The sequence below is a fragment of the Amblyomma americanum genome, chromosome 8, assembly GCF_052857255.1.
Source record: "Amblyomma americanum isolate KBUSLIRL-KWMA chromosome 8, ASM5285725v1, whole genome shotgun sequence".
Classification (NCBI taxonomy): Eukaryota; Metazoa; Arthropoda; class Arachnida; order Ixodida; family Ixodidae; genus Amblyomma; species Amblyomma americanum.
In genome coordinates, this window is record NC_135504.1 from 86,882,641 (window position 1) to 86,895,446 (window position 12,806).

General features: G+C 46.9%; 1 protein-coding gene and 1 long non-coding RNA gene across 2 annotated transcripts in view; one reads left to right on the forward strand and one right to left on the reverse strand.

Annotated features, from left to right (window-relative positions):
• Nucleotides 1-12,806, reverse strand: part of LOC144101976 (uncharacterized) — a 100,327-nt gene that overhangs the window by 54,596 nt on the left and 32,925 nt on the right. The window lies entirely within an intron of this gene.
• Nucleotides 1-12,806, forward strand: part of LOC144101981 (uncharacterized) — a 176,258-nt gene that overhangs the window by 756 nt on the left and 162,696 nt on the right. Inside the window, exon 2 of the long non-coding RNA XR_013308130.1 lies at nucleotides 346-488. This is a non-coding gene — a long non-coding RNA (uncharacterized LOC144101981). The remainder of the gene's footprint in view (nucleotides 1-345; nucleotides 489-12,806) is intronic.

The window sequence follows — 12,806 nt, forward strand, 5'->3', positions numbered from 1 at the left end:
TGTGTGTTATGTCGGACGACAGACATCTTTCGCGTACTTATCTTCATGGCGGTACCAGGTATTATTTCCCGCAGAGAATAACGATAGATATTAAAAAGGAGTCCTAGAATCTTGACATACTTTTGCAGACATCCATTACTGAGTTGTCGCGCATTGTTTTTCATTCTCCGAATCATTTCGAATCAATAAATCAATATATCAATCAATAAATCAATCAATCAATCAATCAATCAATAATCTTGCTAATCATTTTGTTCGGTTTCTTAAAAATTTAGTTATTCAATTTCTTTAATAGACTGCCATTGGAAGGTAATGAGTGTCCTCCTTACTCTCCCCTTCTCCCAGAGTCTCGAGCGCAAGGCTCCAGAGTCGGGCGTATTCATCGCTACTTGCGCCCAGTGTGGCCATCTGTCCAAGGGTTGGACCATCAAAGGCACCTGTCTCTCTCTTTGGCCTTTGGCGTAGACTTCCAAGGTCAAACAATTGCGGTAGGTTTGTCTTTTACGTGCTTTCGCGATCGCGGCCGATGTTGTCACAGTAGATATACAACGAATTGCCCCTACAAGACGAGGATGTCTCTGCTAAAGCCATGCAGGCTTGTTTACGAGTTCACGGCACGCACTGCAGTTTAGCCACATGCGCTGTGTAGCTCACTGTTTGCTTTGATGGTATTCTGTTCTTCAGCCGTGGCTACACGATTCTGATGGAGGAGAAATGCATGTCGGGCTGCATATTTGAATTTCATCTCCCATTGTAGAACCACAGATGGGCGGATATATTCCAAAGGCTTCCATTACGAAGAACCTCGTGGCCCACAGAGGGGCGTGAATATAGAAGTTCAGTGACGTCAGTTTACTCCGCATCTGTTCAGATGAATTAGGTTAATTATTCATTGCTTGCGTCTCGCGTAACATGAGCGACTTAGTGTGTTAGCGTGGCAACGTTTCGGTAAAATCAGTGTTGTGTGAAATTTTATTACCAATTTAATCTGTTGTGGGGAAGCCGTCCGAGGGCTTACTGAAATGCCTTACTACATGTCGTGTGGCATAGAATAAAAATATTTGTACAAGGGACGGATCACCGGAGTGGAGTAATCGCTAGTTAATACGCTGCGGTAACGAGAGCAATAACGATACTGATAACGGTAACGAGAGCGGCTGGTTTTTGCGCTCAGTTTCTGGGAGGTTCTGAACAAAGTCAAGGCATGCGAAGGATTTTAACTTTTCTTTTTGCGCCTCTCGAGCTGGCGATCACTATAGCTTAGTTGTTTACTTGCCACCTTACTAGGTTGTTTTACGTGCAGGAATGAAATGAGTCTCCGTCGAACGTAAAATGACCTGCCACGTGTAAAACAGAGCTATTGGAAATTTCCACCGAGTAAGGCACACTACGTAGCACCGTTTCACATCCAACATTTTGAGACCAAAATTTTAAATATTGAAGGTCATGATCAATTCTTCTTTTGTTTCTGTTTTTCCATCGCTCGCGTCTGGGAGCTTACAGCGAAAACCTTACTAGAAAAAAAATACAAGTCTGATATGCAGATACCATTTTCTCTCTTTCCCGCTCAAAAACTCTCTTGTCCGGAATTGTTGCGTATATGTAACTATCGTATTTCAGTGCATTGTGTACCACGCTTTCACATGTGAAATTCTATTATTAGATCTTGACTAACCGAGGATCATGCTCTTTTTTTCCTTTAATCTCGGTGTTCAACTTAGAAGCCAGACCTAGAACCCTCCCCGACTTGTTTTTCCAGCAACAGCCCACACCTTGATGTCCGGACTTGCTGTTGGCTCGGAAAGAAGTCCAAGCGATGTTGTAGCGCGGCAGCTACAACACTGCCTTAGCTACAGCCCAAGGGGCTTCGGCCAAGCATACGCCAGCACAACATGTACGGACCTTTTGCGTGGCAAGAAAGGGAAACAGGATGGTGAAAATAAAATATATAATATAAAATAAAGCTCCGGGCCTGGTTTGTGTAGTTACAGCTGGAGATGCGCCACTTGCATTGAAGCTTTACGTTCTTTACATTCATCCTTTATCGGTCGCTTGTGGACTTTAAACTTAGAGTTAAACTTGAGTTAAACGCGCCAGCGTTCCCGCGTGTTCGAGCACCCAGATAGAAGACGCAGATTAAGAATCCCTGCACTACTGGAGTTCACCGGCACCTTCACATTTTTTTTTTGTAGGAGCAAGGGCCCGCTTTTAAAGCGAGACCTTTACACCACCTTCCGTAGCTTGTTCGACGTGTTTTTCATACGGCCTTTAACCGAGGAGAATCACGTGACGTCGCCGAGCTGCGGCTGCGCCGAAACCGATAAAGAGCGGGAACTTCGAAAGCAAGGCGCATAGCTGGCCCCCTGGGACAGTTGACACATCAGTCGAGCTTTATGCTACGTGGCGGTAGGGGGAGATATGTGCACTACATGCGTTGGCATTAACAACGTTGTTGCGGAGACGCGGCACTTAAACTAAAGGCCGTCGGTGGTATTGGCGTTGGCTTTGACAACGTTCTAGACTCCGATGATTTTGAGGAAAGCAAGAGCTCATAACGGTCTCTTTGGGTTAGTAGACGCCTAGCGATGGTGTGAGAGACGTGAACTGCATGCATTAGCGCTGACAACGTTCTGGCTCACACCCGCCACTAGAGCCACGCGGCACCCTGCCACCTGCCTGCCAGGGGGGCAGGGTGGGCGCGCTGCCTTTACAGTGTGCGGAACGCACGCAACGTTGCAGATGCCAAGCCGCGTCTACTTTCCCTATACAGCGCAGCTTTCGCTGTCTAACCAGGTTGATCAGTAAAACGGCAGATAATTTTTTTTATATACCATCCAAATGATTGCATCACTCCGCCTTCTCCTGCAAGCCGCCCTGCGCAATGGAACCTTTCGACTCCTTTTCTTCAAGGTCAACTTTGACGCCACACTCACTCGCAGCGCTCCTGGTGGCCTCTACGAGAAGTGGAAAACTTGTCAAAGGTTTCTCTCGCACTAACGACGCGACGGAGCCACGGTAACAACGGCTGCCTCAAGAGCTCCTTAGCACACAGTACCCAATCTCTTCGCCTCCTTTTGGTGCACCTGTGCCTAGGCGAATCTGTGCACCTATTTTGTCTTAGTAGTAGTACAAGACATTGGGCCAAAATTTACAGGTCGAGCCCATCGAGCACCTTGGCGACACGCACCGTAATATTCCGAATATCTTTTTGGTGTCCTCTGGAGCCAAGTTGTGCGCTTCAGATAAAAGATCCGAATGAGGTAAGGCTATAAATGCGTTAGAAGTTCAAACGGGGCGGTCATCTGTTCAGGATAATGCTTTCCTTTGCCACGGGATGGCGCCACACCGCGTGGCACACATTCATGCTTGGTCGCTCACCATCGCCTCGATGAGATGTTGGCCTTGGTGCGCAGTCATTTGAGGGATGCCGCAGCATGTTTGATGCATGCGCAATACGAAAGTACGCCGCCATAACGTGCAAGCGGGAAGAAAGTATTCTCAAAAACATATTATAGTCTACATTACACAGTGAAATGGGACTGCACCCTTTCCTCAACAGGCTTTTGTCCGCACTTTTCGGATTGAGTATGTGTTATGTCCTGCATAAAATGTGGAAAGTAAAAAGCCTACATCATCAGCAGCTCTGAAAACTTCAAACAAGTCAGGCGCCACGAATAGCCACAAATATTTTCTAGTTTTGACTTAGTCCAATGAGATAGAGAAGTAATTATGTGTAACAACAAGCATTTAAACCATAATGAATCTGAATCTGCCTTTCGCCTTGCACTGCCCGGCGAGGTGGTGGTTCTTGATATTTTTTTTTGCTGTAAATTGGTGAAACTGTGTTTTATTCTTAATATTTCATGAACATAAGCTCCTGGATTCTTGGGCCCGTGGGGATATGTGTATTAAAGAAGTGGCATCTATTTAAGGATTCTAAGAGCCTGCCAAATAGAGTCAATCGCATTTCTTAAGCGCTGTGACCTTCGTCAGTACGGACGTTATCTTAAATAACCTTGAGAAGCCGCCTCGGTGGCTGAGTGCATGGTAATGGCGCTCGGCTGCTGGCCCGAAAGACGCGGGTTCGATCCCGGCAGGGGCGGTCGAATTTAGATGGAGGCGAAACACTAGAGGCCCGTGTATTGTGCAATGTCAGTGCACGTTAAAGAACCCCAGGTGGTCGAAATTCCCGGAGCCCTTCACTACGGCGACCCTCATAGCCTGAGTCGCTTTGGGACGTTAAACCCCCATAAACCATAAATGACTTTGATGCGCCCCTTCCCTTGCAAAACATAAAAAGGCGCATTGGAGCGTCATCTGACGTGCTTGGGTGGAATGAAACAGCGGGAGATTTTAACCACCTGAGTAGGCTCGCATCAAACAAGAAACGCTTAAGTCAGGACACAAAGTTCATGCTATCGCGTTCCGTCTCATCAATTACATTGATCGTCGCTTAATTCTTTTGAGCTCGAATTTGTCATAGTGGCCTCCGGCAGGAACGCTGCATTTATATCCCTTCCCCCCCACTTAACAGCACACTGTCTAGAAAGGAAGTAGTCTTATACTGTAAGCTACACACAGGCACCTTCCCCTGGCTTGAAAATCACGTTCCCATTACACCAGTGACAGCCCTCCAACTCGAAGATTTTGCAAAGACCCCCGATGCCACTCTAGTGTGTGAATGTGCGGGCACTGCCCAACCGGCCATCCGCAACTGCTGCCCCACATGCGACCACTGACTTTCAGTCTCCTTGCCCTGCCACTAGGTTCTGCTGGTTTGCCAAGAGCGATAAATTGCAGCCAGAGCTGCGCGTTTCTACTAAGAGGCACAGCCTCTCCGCTATCGCGCGAATTGCCCGCAATGCATTGGCTATGCATGGCATGCCAACTAGATCCCGCTATTGACCCTATACCAAACCCAGACCCGGGGCAATGGGAGGCCATGCTGCTCACCGGAGACGCTGATCACCAGCGCGGACTGCCACGCGGGGCCCATCGCTGCCGCGCAAGCCAGTGGACTGCAGGATTAGGCGGCCCACCCAGAAGCCCTTGAACCTTTTTACGGCAATGGATATTTTCCGTCTCCCACTCCCAGACAGAAGTCCTCTGACCAATAAATTCCACAATAATGACCACAATCTGACCAATAAATTTATTTTCCATCGCCACCACCACCCAACCATGACAGCTTGAATTGTCGCCTCCCGCCCCACCCCCGAACACTCCACCTTGCGGTGCTATGTCCCCTTTCCTTTTCCCTAGTTCGGTCTGGGCCCCGCCGCGGTGGCTCAGTGGTTAGGGCGCTCGACTACTGATCCGGAGTTCCCGGGTTCGAACCCGACCGCGGCGGCTGCGTTTTTATGGAGGAAAAACGCTAAGGCGCCCGTGTGCTGTGCGATGTCAGTGCACGTTAAAGATCCCCAGGTGGTCGAAATTATTCCGGAGCCCTCCACTACGGCACCTCTTCTTCCTTTCTTCTTTCACTCCCTCCTTTATCCCTTCCCTTACGGCGCGGTTCAGGTGTCCAACGATATATGAGACAGATACTGCGCCATTTCCTTTCCCCCAGAACCAATTATTATTATTCGGTCTGGTGTGTAAACTCGGGGACCGAAGTAGGCTTAATAAAAGATTCGGTTAGCCAGTCAGTGACACTGGCGATGACGAGAGTGAAGAATAAAGGAGTCCAAAAAGTTTATTTTACTCTGTTCCTGGTATTTCACATATGTTCAGCCCGGCGCGGTGGCTCAGTGGTTTGCGCGCTCAACTAGAGATCCGGAGTTTCCGGGTTCGAACCCGACCGCGGCGGATGCGTTTTTATGGGGGCAAAACGCTAAAGCGCCCGTGTGCTGTGCTAGGACAGTGCACGTTAAAGATCCCCAGGGGGTCAAAATGATCCCGGAGCCCTCCACTACGGCAACTCTGTCTTCTCCTTCTTCACCCCAGTTATATGGCACATACCCACGCGGGGGGATGGGCCAAGGTGTAGTTGAATAAACAAAGAAGTTTCCATGGAAGATGACGACAAAATTGTAGCACCAATCGTGAATTTTACAAAATCAATGAATAAAAACAACAGAACAATATTGACAGTTAAATAACAGACAGCATTTTGGTGAAAAAAGAAGAGCTCGTAGAACTTTAAAATAATTAGCACATCAACCTACTAGTTGCAATTATGTAATCGTGGAGAAACCCACAATTAGAACTCAATGCAAATCCCTTGGCGTTCGCACCAAACAATAATAATACTGGCAAAGATAAAGGGATCCCTAACCTGGAGAAAGGGACCTCCAGGTAAATCTTTCTCTGAAGTGCGAGCTTTGGGAAGTAGAGGATAAAATGGTCTAAAGATTCAACTTTCCCACATGCGTCACATAAGTTCGTCGGTGTCAACCCACACCTGCATAGATATAAATTCAAACTTGGAATCCTGCACCGCAACCGCGTCATGTGTTACCTCACACAGCCTGGATTTACACGAACGGACGTTCCAATTATATGATAAGTGCTGATAGTGGTATTTAGTAAGAGATCCCGCAACCTGGCTGATATATGTAGGAACCGCTGAAACCTGTAAATCGACAGCAGGCTGAAATTCGGGACGGGATGTGTCACTGACCCGTCAAGAACCGACCTTGCTAAGTAAGCAGCCACCTCATTTGAATGAATAGCTGCATGGCCAGGAACCCAGACAAAACGGACCACCTTCAAAGTCCATGGGACAAAAAAATCGCTGGATACGGCTCAAAAAATATTCTTGTGAAGTGTCAAGGGAGACTAACACTGACAAACAATCAGCGAGAATAATAACACGAGACACATGGCATGGAATTTTGTGAAGGGCCATTCCAAGAGCCAAAAATTCCGCAAATAATATAGGAATATAATCTGGGATGCGGACAGAATAGCTCCATGCCAAATCCTGCGAAAAGAGGCCAACTGCAGCTTTTTGGCAGTTGACGGAGGCATCGGTAGCAAGCACCGTAGGATGGTGGTATTTCTCTATGTGATCCGAGAGAATACAGTTTAAAATGTTTGCGGGCATGTGTTTCGCATGAGATGGGAAGATGTGGTCGAAATGGAATTCCACTGCTGCCGGCGTGTCATCAACCCACTGCAAAGAACAGATCAACACAAATCGGTGGTAAAAGGTTCTGCTTTAACGTAATGTTGCATTTGATACCGTGGCCAATGATGAGAAAAGAACAAGGCCGGCTGAGGCACAAAAATAGGAGTACTGACATCAGTCACTGGGTCCATCGACCTGAGGAAAGTTCGCACCGGGAGTATTTGAAAACGGGAAGTTAGATCAGGGATACGGGCTTCCAGATAAAGCAGGGCGTTTGAATGATTTTGGGAGACCAAGGCAGAGGCGGAGAGCGCGCCTTTCCAGTAAGATTAAGGGTTGAATCTTGTAGCTTGCGCTACCAGAGAACAGAATGCAACCAAATTCAAGTATAGGTCTTACGTAGGCTTTGTATAGTAACAATGACGTGTCGCGGCGCATCCCGAACTTTTTATAGCGATTCTTGTCAGCCGGCCTAGAGCGCGTTCTCCTTGAAACGCATTGTTCTTTATATGAAGGCTAAAATCTAATGCTGAGTGATAAGTAACACCCAGATATTTTACGGATTCCACTTGTGGAATCTGGAGAGAGCGATGGACTAATGAAATGTGCAAAGGCCTGTCTGGAGGAAATAAAAAACTCCGCATTTGTCTACATTCAGGGATAAATTAATACAATGCAACCATACTCCAAGAGCATTCAAATATCCCTGCAGAATGTGGTAAAGGGAGAGGATATCCCTGGCCGAGGCGAAAAAAGCTATATCATCTGCATACACAAAAACTGTTATATCAGGACGAATGAGGTTGCCACTGACCAAAATATTAAAAAGCAAAGGCGATAGCACCGATCCTTGCGGCACACCTCTTGATTGATAATATGTATTTGAACATAGGTTTCCCTCGGCGCAGTAAAAGAATCTGTCCTTCAGAAATTCAGATATCCACGCATAATTGTATGTTGGTGGATGTAACTGAGCAAGTCTGTTAAGTATAATAGTATGCTCTACACTGTCATAGGCCTTTGCTACATCAAGAGTGACCAAAGCTGAAACTTCTCTGCGTAGCGAGAGCCGGATTCTGCTCTCTAGATCCACATGCGCGGACCATATGGAGCATCCACGACAGAAGCCAATCTGAGCTGAGCTGAGACCCTTGATGTCATGAACATGTTTTGTGAGGCGACTGTGCATTATTCTTTCTATTAATTTGACTAAATTTGAAGTCAGCGCAATTGGCCGAATATTATCTAAGACGTATCCTTTTCCTACATCTTTCATTAATAAAATTATTTTCGCCGCCTTCAAAATGCTTGGAATCCATGCATTTTCCAGAGAAGAATTGGCCATACCTAAGAGGGCGCTTGTAAACTCCTGGGCTAAAATTCTAATCATACCAACAGTGACACCATCTGGCCCAAGAGCTGCTGGATGCAACATTGCCAGGGCTGAGAGGAGCTCTCATGCGTCATCCTCGGTAAAATCCCAAGAGGGTGAAATTGTGCACAAAGGGACGTTTCTCTGCGTCTGGAAGCGTAACGCCAATCCCTGAGCAATACACTACAAGCTCTCCCGAGTATTTTGTGGTGATAACACTGTTGAACTAGTGAGAAGAGGGACGGCAGAACTCTTGTTACGTTCCATGAATATATACAGGGTTTTCCGGTGACGAAGATTTGAAAGATATGTGTTTAAATTTTGGTTGTACTCCTCCTTGGCTTTTGCTAGTTTTTTTTAAAGATGCAGAGAAGAATTTGTAATTAAACCAATTAGCCGGACTCTGGTTGCAGGACAGCCTCTTCCAGGCCACTTTTCTGCGACGATAGGCCTTCTCACATTCTTCTGTCCACCAAGGAGACGGCTGTTTATTAGAGGCTGCTGCAGGCACAGCGAATATTGAGTGGTCTATTGCATTTTGCAAAAATGAAACCGTTTGCTGAGCTCTGTCATCCCGGCTTGTATTAACTATAGAGGCAAGGGAGGCGGACATCAGATTTTTATAAATTTTGAGGTTGACAAACTTATAGATTACACAACTAGTTTTAAGAGTAGATAACCGGATAGTGAAAGTTATAGGAAAGTGATCACTAGACGTACCCGAATCCTGTGTCGACCAATCAGTCACATCTAGCCTACCTGCTGATAATGTTGAGTCAATGGCTGAGCGAGCAAACCCTGGCATAAAGGTTATTTCTCTAGAATTGCAGCAGCGTACAGCATTTGCAGACAGCCACGACCAGAGAAGCTGGCCGAAGGAATCAGTACGACTTCCCCAGTCACTATGGTGAGAATTAAAATCTCCTGCGATGACTGCACCGTTTGTGCCAGTCACCAAGCTGTCTAAACAGTCTGTCCTGTGTTCACCTAAAGGAAAAATAGACATTAGCAATTGCAATATCAGCACAATGCGGAAATGAAACTTTTATCGCTATAAGCTCACTGTCAGGGACAAGAACTTTCTTATAGATAGATGCCTGATCACCTAAATGTTTAGAAAGCATGGTTACCAATCCACCTCCCCTGCCAACATTTTGATCTTACCTGTAAACTCGAAAGTTTCTCATTGAAAATTATTTATAAGGTGATAACCATGTTTCTTGCAAAAGTACAATATCAGGTTTTTGTTTGTGAATAAGTATTTCTAGATCTGGAAGAGAAGACAATACGGAGCGGAATTCTGTTGCAACACTTTGATACCTGCCATGGTTACTGACGAATTGAAGAGGCAGAAACCACCTCTTTAAGGATATCAACATGAGGAAGAAGTTTGGGAGGTCCTTTTTTAGGTTTCACCTGTGGAGAACTAGACATAGATGGTGACGAGGAAGCACGGCGCTTCTGCGTAGGGCACATTTCAGCGTCTGTTGTGCAGATGTCAGTGCGACATGCATTGCTAGGAATAGGGATGTTAGCTGGGACCTGGGGAGAATCAGGAGGTGATGTAGAGCGGCTAGCACTAGCTGCAGAACCTGAAACAGATGCAGACGTTGCTGCCAGGACGGGTGTTGATGGTGACGCAGACTGAACAGCAACAAACTGAGCCAACGCCTCAGAGAAAGTGTTTAGCATGCGCTCAACCACATGATTAAGAGCTTTTTCGACTGTGGTCGCAATTGAGGCAGTCAAGTTGGACTCAATATCCTCAACAGAAGCGCGCACACGACAAGCATATGAATCTTTTTTCCTGTTAAGAACAGCGTAAGCATCGGCTCTTGAGCACCGCTTCTCTTTGATAATGTTCAACAAGCTACGCTCTTCACTACGTTTGCGCAGTTGGCATCATCAGCTGAGTGTCTGTTGCTGCAGAGGCAACAATGAGGCTGCTCTGAGGTGCAGTTATCAACAGAATGACCTTGTCCACATAAACGGCAGCGGGTCTCCGACTTGCATGCTTTGCCGCTATGCCCGAACCGCCAACAGTTGGTGCATTGAAGAGGGCGGGGTTCTAGAGGGTCCACACGGTATACAATCGGCCAGATTTTTAGTTCAGCAGGGCAGGAAGAGCCAGCAAAAGTTATTACAGTCTCAGTAGCAACGCGCGAGGCGTTTACCTCTCTACTGCAGCGGTAGACTGAAAGGACCCCAACGCCTGCATCCTGAAATTCCTGCAGAATTTCTTGCGGGGACGATGCTGGGTCGACACCTCTTACGATACCCTTGACACATGAAAGCTATTCGAGAATGAATGCTTTCACAGGCAACGAGCTGATAATTGTGCACTTAAGCAAGTCTGCAACACAAGCGATGTCCGAGGACTTGCACACAATTCCTCGACGACCAAATGGACGCACTTCAGAGATCTGCATGTATTGGGCAGTCAGTGATCTTAGCTCCTGTTGAATTAGTTAGGGGGATTTCATTTTGATCGCACACTCACCGATTGGAACGATAGCCACGGGAACCGCATCAATGTCATTTTTGTGGAAGGACTCAAGTGGCAGGCTTTGGGCTGGCAAGCCGGCAAACCAAGCTGCCGACCCTCCACCTGGGGAGGTCAACGACATCTCTCAGCAAAACGCGCTCTCCGGTTCACATGAACTGCGTCTTAAACTACGCCTTGGCTTAAACCCCCCCCAACGTAGTACGGGCTCACCAAGGATGAACAAGCCGAAACCACCAGAAGATGCAGAAAACTGCAGCGGCCAGCAAGAACAAGTCAGCACGTCCGCTTCTCTTCTGGATATTCGAGTTGTTGTTGTTGTTGTTAGCCGCTTTTCTTCGTCTTTCTTTTCCCAAGCTAGATTGGACAACTTGGAGAACATATCTACTAAGTAGAATGTTCTTGTGGGCTAGTTGGTTGATTTCTTTAAAAGGTAGAAGTGCGCGAATAAGACATGGTAGGAGAAGACAGAAACGAAAGCGTTTTCATTCCTATGTTTACTGCTCTGTATTATTCGCGCTGATCTACCTTTCATGCCTCCTATCTACGCGGCCATCTGCGAACTCTACGGTGTGCACATCTATGTATGTATCAGTGTAGGCTGATCGATGCAGCAGTGCGGTTTGTTATTTATACTAGCTTAGGCCTGTATTAACCAGGTGGAGGTGGCTCCGCAGATGCATGATGCATAACCCACATTTCAGGAGCTCGACAGTACTGACGCACACGTATTGTCAAGAAAATATGGTGCACGGTGGCAAACACGGATGTCTCCAAAGAAGAAATAAGAAGAAATAGCGCTAGCTGTCGTACCCGTCGGTGTATCTTTTCCACTTTTATTTTCGCTTGGCCTGTTCGTTTCACTGGGACTATCCATTTTTGCTGTCTGTAACTGTGCCACGGGCCGCTGCTTTTAGCGCACTTTTCTCAGCGAACGACAGCGAACGTGTTCGTCTGATTCTTGCAGCCGGTGCTCGCAAGACACCAGCAACTCCGGGCGGAGCCGTCGTCTGCAGCGACACAGTCGTGTGGAATGCTTGCGCAGCGTATTGGGGCGACTGTCAGCCGGCAGCTAGACCAGCAGTCTGCGTATTCCACTGCACCTAACGGGTGAGAAATGGTTGGCGGTTTACGTCTTCGTCTTTCGTTTTAAAGGTTCAGAGAGAATTTTGGTTGTGAGAGCTTTCCTTCGAAGGATGCCCAAGGCAACAGCAAACCCTGATCGTTAGCGTCGAGTTCGACTAAGTCCGGTAAATAATTTGGCATGCTATGTTTTCCCTGATATCCTGTGTCTCGGTTTCGACAGCCATACGGTGGCCAAATATATGACGTCAGAGGCGACGAGTTCAAACGAAGTTGACGTCCTGAGAGGTATGCAGATTCAGTGATGTAGTCGCTGTTTGTTCAGTTCTTGTCCTTCTGTTATTTCTGAGCAGACTGCTCTGAATTGGAGAGAGTTAAGTTGACAAAGTAGTGATTTAAACGCAGTAGTTGCGTGGGGTAACTTGGCAGCGTTGCCTCAACTCGTCTTTGTCGCCACGGCCATTGCTCGGCATTTGAAGCCGAAGCGTAACAACGAGAGAAAAAAATTGAACTTAGCAGGCACAGGATATTTCAGCTTGGTGATGCATTTATACTGATTTATCACGCATCATTTGAAAGAAAATGAATGCGGTCTGCCACATGGTAGCCTAGCTTGGTTAGTAAACAAACATTCATGCACTCGTTTCGCTGCATTTTTCTATCGATGCATTGACCGTGAGGCCGACTAATTGATCAACGTCAAACAACGGTGAGGCCTTCTCTGCTTCCGACTGTTCAAAGCCGTCGCGAAGGTCCGTCTGCACTCCATGCTGGAG